Here is a 16,347-nt window from a genome sequence, read left to right as displayed (position 1 = left end):
ATTAGTTGAATGAAGCAAGAGATTAGTTGAAGTGATCATTGAAGAGAAGGAAAGAGATAGCTATTGAAGAGAATGCCACACATTACCAAGAGATTAATACTACTAGATTATTTGTAGATGGAAACACAAGTGAATTTGATGCAACAATTTAAGATTAGATGGAAAACATTGGAGCCCTAACTAAAGAGGTTAGAAATCTCAAGATAAAACAAGAAGGCCAATTAGTATTGTTGTGTGAGGTGACCGAGTAGAAAAAGAAAGATGAAGAAGACAAAGTCATGATTGAAGATGACAAAAAGTTATGACCAACAAACTAGAAGAGAAGATATCAAACGTGAACATAATTTTTCACATGCAATTGGAAACATTAAATCAAATGATGATTGCAAATTATGAATTGAATGAAAAAGATATTAGATTTACAACACTAAAGTTGTAGAATGAACAATTGAGAAATGATCTGAAAAGAGAAAAAGAATTTGCTAAAAGTTTCAATAGACCTAGTGAAGCCATCAAGTATTTTGAACAATTGATGAGATCCCCTAGATCCAATAGTGATACTAATGGATTGGGTTACACCAGTATTGAACAAGAAGATTCATCTAAAATTGGTGAACAAAGAAGAAAAACTGGTAAGAACTATAAACCTACTTGTCATAATTGTGGTAAGATAGGTCATACAGAAAATGTTTGCAAGAGCAAGATTGCAAATTAGAATCTTAAGTAGAAGTTCATGGGTTGCTGCCACAAGTGCAATAAGCAAGGACATCCGACACATGAATGTATGACCTAGACATCAAGTGCACAAAGATTTGAAGGTCATTGCTACAACTACAAGAAGTATGGACATAGAGTATATGAGTGCTAATCAAAGCCTAACTGGTCATCAAAAAAGAAAGCTAAGGTAAACCATACTAGTAGATCCTACAATTGGGATTACAATACAAGGTATAGTTTTCACTATTGTCAAGAGTATGGACATGGTTCTGAAAATTGTATTAGAACAAATTTTAAAAGTGATTATAGTAGATAGTTGAGTCAGACTACATGCTTTAGTTATTTAAAGACTAGTCACATAAGAAGACATTGTCCAAAAAAGTCAAAGTCACCAAGTAGTGAGTTCAAAAAAGGAAAAGGAAAGAACTCAAAATATAGATGAACAAAATATGGAAGAAAAAGGAAGATTGCAATACATTAAGTTCAAATGGGCTCACTTCATCTAATGGATCAAGTAATCACACCATCTCCAACTAGGAAATCAAGAGGTATGTGTGAAATTGATATTTAAATGATATATCATGCATCAGTTCCAAAGAAATTAGTTCTAAAAGGATCACATATGCATGAAGAAAGATGCAAAGTAATATTTAGAACTTGGTAAAAATCTTTGAGTTTTTTCCATTTTCATGTTGCTATTGAGCATGAAAAGTTTCATAGTGGTTGTCAAGAAAAAGTTAGTTGTTGGTGAGCTATCAAAGCTGATAGTGTTGGCCAAGCTCATTGTGGTTGTCGAGCATGGAAGAAAACTATATGGAAGTTGAGTGAGGAAGAATTGCTATTATAGCCAAGCTTATAGTTGTGTAGGCACTAAGCATTAATTACAAAGTTTGAGGGCTATATGGTTGATTTTTGACTCCTTTGCAATTATTTGAGATTGAAGAGAGCATGAAGAGCTTAGGGAATATTGGAGAGATCATTCCAAGAATTTACAGACTAAATTCAACCACTATTCGACACCATTCATCAGATTTGAGAAGGTATTTATCGTGTGTCAAGCCACATTGTTTGAATTTTTGCAAACCCTATGTATCAAATATGGCATCTAGTTCTTCTATTTCTAAGGTTAAAGAGGGAAAATAAGTTTTGAATTTTCAATTGATAAGTAATGAGATCTAACAACCATATTTCTAGGCAATTCATAACATTGCATATAAAGGAGACCAATCTTGTGAGCTATCGATGATACCACCACAAGTTTTGATGATACAAGATGTAAGATGTTGCTATACTTGTAAGGTTGGAAGTATTGGAGATATGGAGATAAGACACATTTATGGAAAATTGTGTGAGAATGATGTATTGCAAGAATAATGTAAGGTTGTAGAGAGAAAAGGGTTAACTCGTGCACTAGATTTTCCAAATGTGTTCAAAATAGAAGGGATTATGATTGTTCTTAGTAGAATTCATGAAAAATCTATATTGTTGGTGGATGGCCCTATAAAAATCACAAAGAGGATCATTCATGGAATGAAAAGGTATCCAACCCTAGATAGACCTAAGACAATGTGGAGTGATACAAAAGAGGTAATTAAAAGGAAAACAAGCACACTATGGAACAAGATAGGAATGACCATAGATGCAACTTTTGATTCCATAACTGCATTTGTAGTGAGAATTATTGCACATAAGTTCTTTCAATCCAACGTGTTAAATAGTATACCTTGTATGGTTGTGGATTTGGGTTATAACATAGTAAAGAAAGACCATTCTTATGACCTTGCCAAGTTACATCTCTAGTAGTTATCATAAAACTTGGGAACCATAAGAAAAATTAAAAGTGCAAAACACACATTTGGTTCAATACTTGTTTATATATTTTTCTATGTGCAGAACACATTTTTCACATTTTGGGAAAGTAGCTTGGAAGACTAACAGATCAGTTGTAGTGCAAATTGGTAAATTTATAGAACAACCTAGAGATAATTCTGAGTCTTTGATAACTAGCTACTTTGAAGACTTCAAGGAGTTACTGAAACAAAGATAGAGGATTCTAGTAACACTAGTAGAGAATCATTTTAATGATGTTTGCTTTCTAGTTGAATTTTATTTCACATATGTACAAGTTGTTGTTCCAAGGGTGAGATGTCTCACACCATTACCTTATGAGATTAATGTTGATGAGACATATATAGCCATCATTGCTTTGACAAAAGAAGTAGATAAGGATGCTACTACTTTTGAAAACTATGATATATCAAAGTCAAAGATCAAAATGGATTTAAAGATAGCTTCTATGATGAGGAAAAAGAATAAGAGTGTGAAGAAACTCAAAGAAAAATTTGGTGAAGAGGTAGAAGGAGATGAAGAAGATAACAAAGATAATGAAGATGCAGCTACCCAAGCACCACTTAGTCTCACACAGGATCAAGGTGAAGACCAAGGAGAAAGAAAAGTGGAAATTGATGAAGGTGTCTAGGGAGAAGAAGCCAACGAAGCACCTATTGCCACAAAAGAAAAGAAGAGAAAATAAAAGAAGACAAAAAAAAAGAAAACCTAAAAGGGTTGTGAAACCAAAGCCTATAGTTCATGTTACTAGGGCTAGCACAAGAGCTACTGCCAAGAAGACTTGAGGGTTTAGAAGCCTAAAGGAAAGAGAGCTAGTACATCTACACAAGGAGATGAACCTAAGCAAAAACAATGAAGGAATTATATTGCCCCATCTAAATTAGATGAGATGACAAAGTCAAATGATAATAGCCAATTCAAAGTGGTAAGTCATAGTGCCTCTTCTGATTTTGACAACTTATATGAAAATATTAAGAATAATGCTAATTTAAGTGGATTTACACATGTTGAGTTTGATACACTTGGGAAGATAGAAAATAATAAAGTTGAAGAATCTATGTATGCCATGATGGAAATTTTTAAGAAGAATTCAATTGAGATTCCCAACTCTCTACCCAAGAGCCTGCAAGATAGGGTTGAGAAAAGGTGGCAATATAGCCTTACAATTGAAAGAAATATTAGAGAGTCTGCACCTGCAAGAGTGATGCCAAAGTTGAACCAATATGAAATGACAAAGGCTATTGATAAGTATATGGGAAGATTTTATCCAAATTATCGAGCCATTAATATCCTACAAAACAAAATTAAAGAGGTTGTTCAATAGAGCACACATGTATGGAAGGTGATCTATGGGCTGACAACACACAAGGCTATTGAGCAAGCACCTAAGGAAGTAGGTGAAGACATAGTAGAGGAAAAGGTAGTTGAATAAATAAATGATGAATCTATGGTTGAAGTACATGGAAAAGGCACTACAAATGAAATATTTGAAGAAGAGTAACATGAAGACCATAATGTACCAATAGTACAAATGTCAAGTGCTAGTCCTCAAGAAAATATAGTAAATGTTAAGGATGTGTATGATGCCACCATTCAAAACATTAAACCTCTCACAAAGGAAGATATGCATAGGATATTGATTGATTCCACCACTAAGGCACAACTATTTAGTCATCCTATTTTGGTGAGTGTGGATGAGACTGAGAAGACAAAATTGGCATTTGTAGTGGATAAACCACAAACATTATCCATTGCTCCCACTAAATCTATAGAAGTGAAACTTTCCATGCATATGGTAGTATACCAAAGGAAGGACACCATGCCTTTATATATTAACACTAAAGTACAACATGTTTCAATACCATCAATTACAATAATCTAGAAAGAAGGGACACCAATTCAAACAAGTTAGGAAGCTAGTCTTGCACCTATAGCACTAGCACAAGTTGGAGAAAAAATCAAAGAGAAGGAGAAGGATAGGACTGAAGATTCAATCTTGACTAAAAATCCAAAGGAATTAATATCAATATAAACATTGGTTACATTACCAAACACTACTACACCTACTCCTAGTCAAACACTTCATAGGCCAAGTACTGAAGCTACACCATTGCAAGCATCAAGGCCAAGTCCTAGCACATATAAGGTTGATGAGGTGACATACTATGGTGACATCAACTTAGATAAGGTGATTAAGTTACCAAAGTATAATCTTACAACAATCATAATAGAGTAGATGAGCATACTGCGGGATGCTCTAGGCAATGTAAAATTATTGGAATGGTTTGAGAACAAATTTCAAACAAAGGTGGATGAATAGATATCTAGTGCCATTGTACTACACCAAGTTTAGTTAGCAACCAAGATTGAGGGTGTAAATAAAGTATTAGAGAATATTTTCTCTCTTTACACCAAGTTGTGTGATACAAATCTATTCACACAAGAAATGTAGCAACATATTGACACTCTGCAAGGAGATATTTAGCTAATAGGTAATACTCTACCAAATTATTTGGCTCAAAATCAAAAGCACTTCCAAAATTTTATAAACTCTCAAGGTTAGTTGCATTACAACCTCTAGATTCTAATATTCAGGCTACACTGATTAGTATGTAGTCCATGCTAACCCCACACATGGAGACATTACACTAGGAAATAGCCTTTGTAGAAATAGTGATGAACAAATATCCCCATATTTTTACACATGAAGGATTGGTTCACCTTGTTGCCAAGTTATCTATCCAAATCAAATCATTGGAAGTAGCATGTGATAACTGCAATGTAGCACTAAAGATAATACTTAATATCCTTAAAAATTTCTTGGACAAATACACTATATTTGTATAACTCTTTGGCATAATTGTCAAAAACGGGGAGACATAAGAAGAAGAAAAAGGAGTCAATGACACAAACAAAGCACAACACGGTCCAACATATGCAAAAATTAGTAGCAGTATGCAATTTTAGAATTAGAATAAAATAACCAACTCATGGGGAGTTATTGAATCTTGAGGTATGATTGATGAGTCATAAGTTTTGCAAAATTTTGAAGTTTTGAAATTTTATATGTAAGACATATACTAAATGGATATTATTTGAGTTATGCTTGAAGAGCTAAGGATATTCATGCATGACCATGTATTTTTCCACTCATGTCAAAGGGGAATATTGTTAATCTTAGAATGGTTTTGACATATGAATAAAAATATACTTATGTCATTTGCTTAGTTCATGTCAAAAAAGTAATGTATGCCGAGCATAACTTGCCAAATAGTATATGTCGAGTGAGAGATATACAATATGTGCTGAGTAACTAGTAAGTTCCAAGTCACTCAATGTGTTGAGTAGATAGCAAGTGTTGAGTAATTTAGATGCCAAGTCATTCAAAGGCCATGTTACACCATTAAAGAGATAGTGAATGCCGAGTATCAGACACTTCAAGTACCAAGTAAATAGTTTTGGACGTAGTTGTTTGTAATGGGACAAACCTCTATGTAAACCATTTTTGAGGTGACTTAAGGATTTTTTTTGTGATTCTAGATGATAAAGATGAATATTTATTGAGGATCCCTATGTAGTACATGTAACCAATTAGTTGAAGGGGCATTTTAAGTGGAAAAATGGGTGAATCACAATCGTTGATTCATAACAAACCCTAAGTCATGCAGGTCTTGTTAAGGAGGACTGACCCTAAACTTTGTATGAGTGTGGAAGGAGAAAAGAGAGAAGTTTGGATGCACAAATAGAGCATTCATGGTGACTAAGGAGTTGTGAATTAAGATGCATTATAGAATCAATTAGAGGAGAATAGAAGAAAGGAATTAGAGGATAGAAGAGATACATCTAATCAGCAAGGATCAAGTACACATTAGGAAAGAGGTGATCTATTTTCTAGTAGTAGAGTGTTAACTATAGGATCATTGCTGAGACATTCTAACAAGTGAATCAATTAAAACTCTTAACAGAGTAGTCTTGATAGGCTATTGTAAAATCCTTTAACAAGGTGCTTACTTCATTATAAGTAAAAGTCCTTTTACCAGGCACACTTCTAACAAGATGTTGAAATCCTTCAATAGGGTAATATATCACAATCTTGTAAGCCTTTAATAGGGAAAACATTTTACATTGTAGATTATAATTTATGATCAAACATTGTAACCTTCATTGGATACACTTCATTATTGTAGTAGTGGAGATTTATGGGTGTCATCCCCACCACAATTTTACCTTCTCTTTAGAGTGTTTTTGGGTAACCAAATATCTTGTGTCACACATATGTTGAATGTTATTTTCTTTCATACTATGGACGAATATGTTTAGCTAGCTATTTCAATTTACATGAAACACGAGAGATGGATGTGGTGAATGAATTTATTGTTAAGTTTTTGAAGGACTAATTTACACCCCACCCCCCTCTTGTAGTTTACTTTTCCTATTGTATTTCCAACATAGTGAACTACACCTTTGACATTTATTTCAGAATTTTTGGTTGGCCCAACTTCAAAAGGCCATAAATTTTGAACTATTGTTGTGATTGGATACTATACTACTTTTCAAAATCCTTGGCTTTTGATCTACAAGCTCGGATCAGTGAAAGTGCTCATCCATTGAGTTCATGGGCCACATGTAGGCATGATTAGGCCTTCAAAACTGAGCCCAACGTTTTTATACTAAAAATATATTCCAAAAATCAATAATAACTTTACTCATTCTTATGATATGGTATTAAGCCTCAACTGGTAGGCTGATATGACTTAGATGAACTTCCACCTCTAAAAATAGGACATTCTAAGCTTGTATGACTAACTTACTAAGTAGCAAGCCTCCACAACTAGAAACTCTACATTAAGACAACCCTTATTCAAACAATTGAAATGATTTATTTTTGGGTGATGCAAGATTGATCTTACACCCAAGATGCTCCTACATCCTAGAGTCACCCATATTCAATATTTCAAATAGAGTTGCCAACCTTAATTCTTGGGAAGGTACCTTGAAATTTTGAAGGAGTAATGTATACTAGCCTTTTATATTCCCTATAAGAGTCACCAATAATCTACTGTTAAATAAATTATTCACTATGAATTAAACTTTGGAAATGCCTTGTCCACCCTATGAATAGTGACAACTGTGCCAACAATTGGAAAAATTGTAATTGATTACTATCAATTAACTTGCAATCTTCCTCTATGTTTAAGAGGGACAACTCCCTTTTATGATGGGTATATTTGGAATTATTGTGTACTTTTCACCTAAAAGAACAAAAGGAAAGAAAGAATAAAAATAAACAAAGTGAATAGCATAAATCTTATTGATAGACCTACGAATACCAAATTAGAGTCCATAGTAGATAAAAAGTTTTAAGGAGATCTCAAGAAGATAAATGTAATCATGTCAAAATATGAATACCAAACCTTTACTTATGAAAAGATATGTTATATTGATATATTCATAACAAAATACCATGGAATGAATATATTTTCTGAGAAGAAAGACTACCAAATTACATCATTACAGAAGACATCACTAACTCACCTTGTTAGAAGCTAGTGATTCAATAAATGATGACATGTTCAATACATATGAAAAGATGAGTTCATCATTATTTTCTAGAAAATATACAAGTTCAAGAACATGAACTATATAATGTGAATCTAACACACCCTTTATAAATTCCTCTGGCATTTCCCCTTCATAAAGTCCTCCACCCATTACATTACAATTATCCTTGTATTTATAGGCTTATGAGATAACTACCTTCTCTCTAGGTTAATAACTAACTCTACTTTCTACATTTTAAGAGAGATTAATTTGTTGGAAATGTAGAGAAGGCTAGGTGAATAAGAGGGTGTGTGTGTGGGGCAGGGGGAATCAGGAACCAATAAATTTTTTATTTCAATTCATCAATTAATCCTTCATAAATTAATCTAATCTAATTTCATGCATGAAAGAATGAAATTAATAAAACATTCATAACTCTTGACACACTATTTGGTAACCTAGAAACCTTCCAAATAGGAAGTAAAACTAGGGTGGGGATGATACCCACAAGCTTTAGTACTGTAGTATAAAGTTGGTCTGTTAAGGATTACAAATGATCACTTCTAGTGATCTATCCTGTTAGGACAAATAAGGACTATTAAGTCCACCTTGTAAAAGTATTTATACAATACAATGAGGTATGTACTCAGTTAGGAGATTGTGCATAAGACCATTAAGTCCACCTTGTTAGATGATTTGATTGATGCACCTATTAGGATGAACTAGTAGTTTATCTCTACTCTACAACTTGGTTGTTGAATGAGATTCCTTTGATGTAGAATGATCACCTCAACGTGATGGATGAGACTCTTATTTTCCTTATAATACTTGTAGCCTTTAGTCAATCTTCAAACTTGCATGCTCTTTATATTCCATACATTTAATTCATAATTGGTTACAACAGGATATCTCATGTTTATACCAATCCAAATAATTACCTTTTGAAGTTGGCTACAATATCATATTAGAAAATCTTCAACTAGTTGTCTCAATGCTAACACTCAGGTTCAAAAGTCCACTTGGGTGATATGATGATAGTCAACAAAACAATGAACACTACAATCTCTAGCACTTGGTTCACACTAGTTCTTGGTCCACATTGATCACTCAAAATTAGGTGTGAACTCTATTAACATTGATGACTCGAAAAGCATTGAAGAGCTCAGTTGACACTTGAACAACTCAGTTACTATTGCAACTTAGTAAACACTACTATATGCTCTTCTTAGATAACATGGCTAGCTTCTCTACTCAAATAACACTCCATGGTTAGTTGATACTATCTACAAGGTTTACTCAATGGTGCTTGGTGACAATGTAACCAACCAAATGACTAAGTGTTTTGCAATTGATTGACAGATAGTATAATCATAAGGTCAACAATCTCTCCCTTTGGCATTAGAGACAAAAACACTTATCATACCAAAAAAAAATTCAAAATACTCACAATGATGATTCAAAACTCCTGCTATCAATCTACCTAAGTCTGTAGCTTGGTTTTGACTATTGTGTTGATACTTGGCTAACATTGACTCTATTTTGATTTTTCAAAATTGTTTTTGTATCTTTTCTATATACATAGATTCTTTATTCCTTGTACAAAAGACTCCTTAAATTCTATATATAATTATATTTCCACCTTGGATTCCTCACATGCTATATTTTCCTCTTGTTTTTGAAACAAATGCCTTTCATATTTACATGGTAATACCAAAATGTGAGAGGAAATCACTATGTATCTCCAAATTAGAGACATGGTTTAGTCCCAATTTTCTTGAAAAACTTTAGAAGTATGAAAAGCTATCTAAATTTCATCTAATAACTCCATCATATGATCAGCAATAGAAAATTTGTTGTCATGGATTAATGTCTTTGTACGAACAATGTGTTTTTGCATTGCATCCATGTTTGGATTATCAAACTTTGAATTTCTAATAGCATAGCCCTAATTCTTGCTTCTTCTCTCAATAACTATACCTACAAATTGGTCAAATACATGTTCTTGACAAAATGTGTTGAGCTAGTACTAGGGTCAAGTGACAACTATTTTGTACTTGCCTTCATATCAGTATCAATCTTTGATAACTTGTCTCTAATTTCCTTAGTAAAATTTGTGGTATCACTTAATTTTACAAACAAGGAAACAACATTATTAATAATACTTTCAAAAGAAATAAAAATAATGGATAGTTCCACTTGATCTATGGCAATCTTTCATGCCACATTATCCAAAACCTTATTCTCAAATTTTCTCTCTACCTTCTGTAGTAGTTTCTCTTGACCATTCAAGTCTTCATTGAACTTGTGGACTATGTCAACAATTTGGTTCAAAATAGACTTATTTTTCTCAATTTCAATACTCAATGCATCAAGAAATATACCTTTAATGTCTTCCAATACTTGATTTCTTTTCTTCTTTTATGCTCATAGCTTTTGCTATTTGGCTCTTTTCTTCCAAAGTTCTCCAAGAGTGTCCATTTAATAAGGAGTAATATTGGAGAGATCCCAAACTAGAATTACTATATCTTCATCTAGATCAACTTCATCAATGGAATCTTCTATCTCTTTCCTTTAGCATTTGCAATAGGTGAAGCAATGATTTATGTACCTTTACTCATATCTTTAGTGCTCGGTTGAGGATTGACTTCAATTATCATTGCACTTGTTGTGAAATTACTTGCAACAATAAAAACATGACTGATTGGAGAAACATCAACAAGTGTAAGAGTACTTATAGTGACTTTTTGTAACTTTTTCTGACTTGAGTCTGAGATGGGTGGATCTTGTAACTAGGTAGATCAAGTAGTGGTAACATTACTCATCTCTAAATTTTGTAAGATAGATCCAAAAGCCAATCGAGTGCTTGGTTGAACAATATTTAATGCAATGGTCTAAGACTTAGATGTTGTCTTCCCTAAACTTGATGTTATCAATGCTTCACTCAGAGAATTATGGAGGGATGCCATTACCTCTACTACAACCTTTTCTAAATCTAAATCTTGAATATTCTAAAATTTAGGTAGATACTCACTTGCTATTTGATCTTCCCTATCCTCTTCATCCTCAGTCACATCATTTATTTATACAAATTCTTTAATAAATTTTAAAACATTCAATCCATAAATTTTTTTCCAGACATTTGTATTGGATTGTACAACATAGTAAATATCATTTGGTAGAATTGCATTCAACTTAGGAGTTAATATTTGTTCATGCTTTTTCAATGCCTTGGTCACTTCTTTGTCTGATAGGTTTGGTAGTAGCTTCCTCAATGTTTGATGGCAAATATCCTTAAAGACCATTACTACACTATCCCGATGATGTGATACTACCTTAAGTAGAATATAAGGAACTTGTGTTCTTAATTCACTTGGAGAGGATTTCCATTTCTCCATATTTTCTACTAAGGCTTCTCCTATTTGTATCTTCTCCTCTTTATTTATAGTTTCATATTTAAGAAAATCAAAATATGCCATACCTCCACATTCTTTGAGTCTCTTGAGTCTTTCTTCAAAGGTTGGAGTACACCTTTTGAATGATATATGTTTCTCTTCTTCATCATCTTCAATTCTAAGTTTCTTTCTTAATATGGTGGGTTTGCTAGTGGTAAAAGTAGGAGTTAACCTTGTAATTCTCCTTGATGTAGATTTGTCCTTTCTTCTTTGGTGGTTCTTGTTTTGTTTCTTCTTCATGTTCCTCTACTTATTCTTCATCTTCAATGTCATCATCCTTCCCTTATGTGAGAAGAAGAGGGGAACCAGATTTCACATCTCCTTCTTAATCATTTCTATCTTCTTCCTTCCTCTCTTTAGAATTTGAGGAATTTTGATTTCAAGTGAAATCCTAGTTTTAGCTTCTATGTAGGTTCCAAAATAAGGTGCTTTAGGGTCCATAGGCTCATTGACAAGAGCCTCAATGATGTTCTCAGCATCATCAATATTCACCTCATAACCAAGAGGTCTTACTCATGTAACTTTGGGTATAATAACTTGAATATGTACCTTATCATACTGTACAAGGAAACATATGTCTTGTTCATAGTCTTCTACTAGCTGCTTAGGAATTCTAAATCAGCTTTACATCCTTTCCCTGAAAGTTTCAAGATATGCATCCATGATGCCCTCAAATCTACCTCACATTTTAGTTATATATTCATTAATTTGATAAAAAATGGGTAAGTCATTCTTCCATGCTACATTTTCCTTAGAAGGAAAAAAAATTAAACATAAAAGTGTTTAGATCTAATTTTGCACAATGATTAATGATAGGAATCTTTTCAAACTCCTCTCTTGAAAAGCTAATTTGGGATCAACTCCAAGGTTCTGGGTGATCTTGCGACCTACTAGAATCTTCTTAGTTGAAGATAAATGTGAGTGTTCATGAGGAGGCATTTTCTAGTTCGACCAATTTTTGGATAAGATGTTGAATCTGATTGCTATCTCAAAAAGTATTCATACAAAAAGAAATATATTTTTGTATTTTTTTGTTTATAATGAATGCAGTTTTAACTTATGCAACTATATGAATTCGTAAATCAACCAAGTTTTTGTAAAAGAAAATAACAAAGATAAGGTAACAAAACATCTATAAGTTAAGCCTTTGAAAATATTGGTAGGTAACTAGTGAAAATAGGAGCAGTGCTTCCTTAATTCCAATGATGCAATCATCAATGGAAATTTAGTAACCGTAAGATGTTTCAATTTTCATCAAATGTAAGGCCATGAAAAGTGCACTCATGTGAGAAAAAAATCTATGCATGAATAGTAGGTGATCTATTCTCCAACTAAGTATGTCAGTAGAATTTTTAAACACGTGGCAAACACCAAAATTAAAAGATTGCTCAATCAAAATAACTCAACAAAACCATTAGCTCCATTACACTCTATAAACATACATCCACCAAATATAACACACTCTAGTGATAATAAATACACTTAGAATGAGAGCACCAATAACGTATTTTATTGCATTAAAATAACCTCCTAGAATACATGTTACATTCTTGAATTTATAAGAAATTATCTCCTCAATTTGTGTTGAGAGTGAGAGATCTCTTTATATAAACATATGCTTCTTAATTAATAAAACAAATCTATTTATGTACAAATTGACTCTCCAAATGGTGTTATATTGGACTCCATGTTAGGATTAATCTTAGATAGAAATAATAGTTACATGCAAATATAACTAATATTAGAGAATAATAGATTGCATGGAAGAGAATACAAGACACCAATATTTAACATGGTTCACCCAATCCCTAGGCTACATCCACCAACATCAAGTCCAATATTATTATTATTTAGTGATTACAATCTACAATCTCTTACAGCTAAATAACACTACAAGAAGCTACAATATAACCATTACATTATGAAATCCCTAACCCAAAGCCTTTTTATACAAGATTTTTCTACTTATAAAATTAGGGCTAGAATAAGTCATCCAACAGGAAAAATAATAGCTAATGCCTTTTACAATATAAGGGCATTTTTGGCTACTAGGGTGCTACCTCCAAAAACCCCCATGGGGGCGTTGCCCCTCAATCTCGCCCTGTACTGTGATAGGGAGTGCACCTAGGGTGCTACCCTAGGACCCCACAAGGGCACTACACCTTGACCCCATATTGAGGGTGCTACCCCCAAACCCCTATAGAAATAATATGGGGAGAAAACCACACTGAATAAAGATTTGAGTTTGATTAGTTTCCACATCACAACAATCTCCTACTTTGAGAGTAATTAAACTCCACAACAATAACCTCCCACTTGGAGACTGATCATAGCTAAACATGTAGCTCCCACTGAAATATCAAATCATCTCAGACTCTGTTGTTCTTTTATTTATTTTAGTCTCAAAGACCAACCAAAGCTAAAGAGGAGTTTAGCTTCTCCCTTGTTACTACTTTGGTAAACATATCTATTGGATTATCATTTGTATGTATCTTGTCCAACTTTAATGACTAGGTAAAGGTGTGCAGACAAATTTAGCATTCTCCATAGAGAAATGTTGCAATACATTTGCAATATAATCAACGTGAGATAATATCAATTTCATGTTCTTCCTATCTCTACAAATCTTCATACCAAGAATTTTCTTTGTTGTCCCCAAATCCTTCATAGCAAATGAATGTGTTAACTGTTCTTTTAACCTCTTAATGTGATCAATGTTAGACCCAACTTCAAGCATATCATCAATATCTAAACTTAAAATAATGTAGTTGTTATCATCCAACCTCTTAAAATAAACACAATTATTTGAGTGACACCTTCTATATCCATGCTTATACATAAACTTGTCAAATTTCAAATATCATTGTCGAGGTGCTTGTTTCAAGTCATATAAACTTTTCTTCAATTTGCACCCTATGTTCTCCTTACCTTTGACCTCAACTCCCTATGGCTGCACCATATAAATCTCTTCATCTAAATCACCATGAAGAAAGGCTATTTTAACATCAAGCTACTCCAAATGAAAATCTTCAATAGCCATAATACTTAAAGTAGTGTGAATAGAAGTCATTTTAACAAAGTGAGAGAATATCTCATCAAAATCAATGCATTTTTTCTGTGCAAATCCTTTTACCACTAACCTAGTTTTAAATCTTTTCTTACCTCCATCCTCTTCTTTCAACCTATAAACCCATTTATTCTATAAAGCCCTTTTACCTACATGTAACTTGCATAAATCTTGTTGGTGTTTGAAACTACTAGGCAACAAAATGCTCAATACTAGAATGATAATGCTCAAATAATCTAAAGATTAGCCAATTCCTATAATCAATTACATAAGTAGATCATTTGGACCCAACTTCAATGAAACCAAGGATGGTTTCCTACTCTTCAGGCTGTGCTAAAGCAAGGTGGGCATACCTGGGGATGATTCAAATGCAAAATGATGTATTACAATTATCTTTAGTTTTGTTCTAATTTTCATCTTCTATCCTCATGCACATGCATAGTTTAACAATTTCTTTAATGCTTTCAAATCTGTATGCATCCCTTATAAGCAGATCTAGTCCTAATTCTCCTAGAGTTTACAAGTGTTTCTGGGAATAGTAACTACCTATGACTCATAAAACTAAATGTAAATGAGTGATGATCAGCATTACAACCTTGTACAAAATAAAATATGAATGATTTTGAGTTTATAATAGTTTTAACATGTAGAGGCAGAATTTATTCTCAATCATCTCTAATTTATAAGACTAGTACCTTATCCATTGGGCACAAACAATCACTTATTAGCAGAAGACCTTGTTGAATTAACTTGTAATTGAATTTGTCAACTATAATCACCAATTTCCATTCTTACATGATATCCTCTTCATAAACTCATGAATTCCACTAATTTATTGAAGCATTTACATAATTCATTGAATTAAAAGCAATAATATAACCAATATACACCCCATCTAGAATGCATTCAATCACATGAACATGATCCAAATGATGTCAAAATTGATAAACTCATGAAAAGGAGATAGAAAATGGTGACACAGATTTGATATAAATATCCCTTTGTGTTATCCTTTTTGTTGACTAATATAATAACCAATAGGAATTCAATCAAAGAACCCAAAAGATCATAGTAGTTCTACATTTCTATTTGCCATTAGAAAATTACATCCCTAAAAATAAACTTAAAACAATTACATATGAATGGACCGAATGTATTTTCTTGAAAATTTGAAAACATACAAAATTTTTAGACCCTCACAATGCCTTAAAAACTCATTTATATAGGCATGAGTTGCAACAAGCAAAGGGAAAATGTGATTGACAGATGTCCTTTACACAAGAGATTTACATACACCTATTAGAAAAGATAAAATTGTAAATAACAAAAAGACATGCAGATCAAATATTCCTTTGCGGGTCCCTTTCTATTACATCTCTTTATTCTGATTTGGTTGATACTTGTATTCCTCCGTGTATGCAACTACTAAGCACACCAATGATGAAATCTATTCTGATGATTGTAAACTAACCTCAACCTGTGGGTTTCACCATCATTATACTATACTGTGAGAGCCACTTTTACCTTTCACTATTCCTTGGTTATATCAATATCCTAGGGCTATGGGATTATCTCTTAATATGAAGCATATTGTCTTGGAGGTAATGTGGATTTCAAATATATAAAAAATAAGCATTCTCTACTTCCCCAATCATTTTTTTTTTCAAAACCATTCCTCTACCAAAATGCGTTACCCCCTTAAATAGAAAGATGTGCATTAAA

Source organism: Cupressus sempervirens, chromosome 6, assembly GCF_028749045.1.
Source record: "Cupressus sempervirens isolate cs-2001-9-10 chromosome 6, ASM2874904v1, whole genome shotgun sequence".
Taxonomy (NCBI): domain Eukaryota; kingdom Viridiplantae; phylum Streptophyta; class Pinopsida; order Cupressales; family Cupressaceae; genus Cupressus; species Cupressus sempervirens.
The sequence above is the reverse complement of the archived record's forward strand: the minus strand, read 5'-3'. Positions refer to the sequence as shown.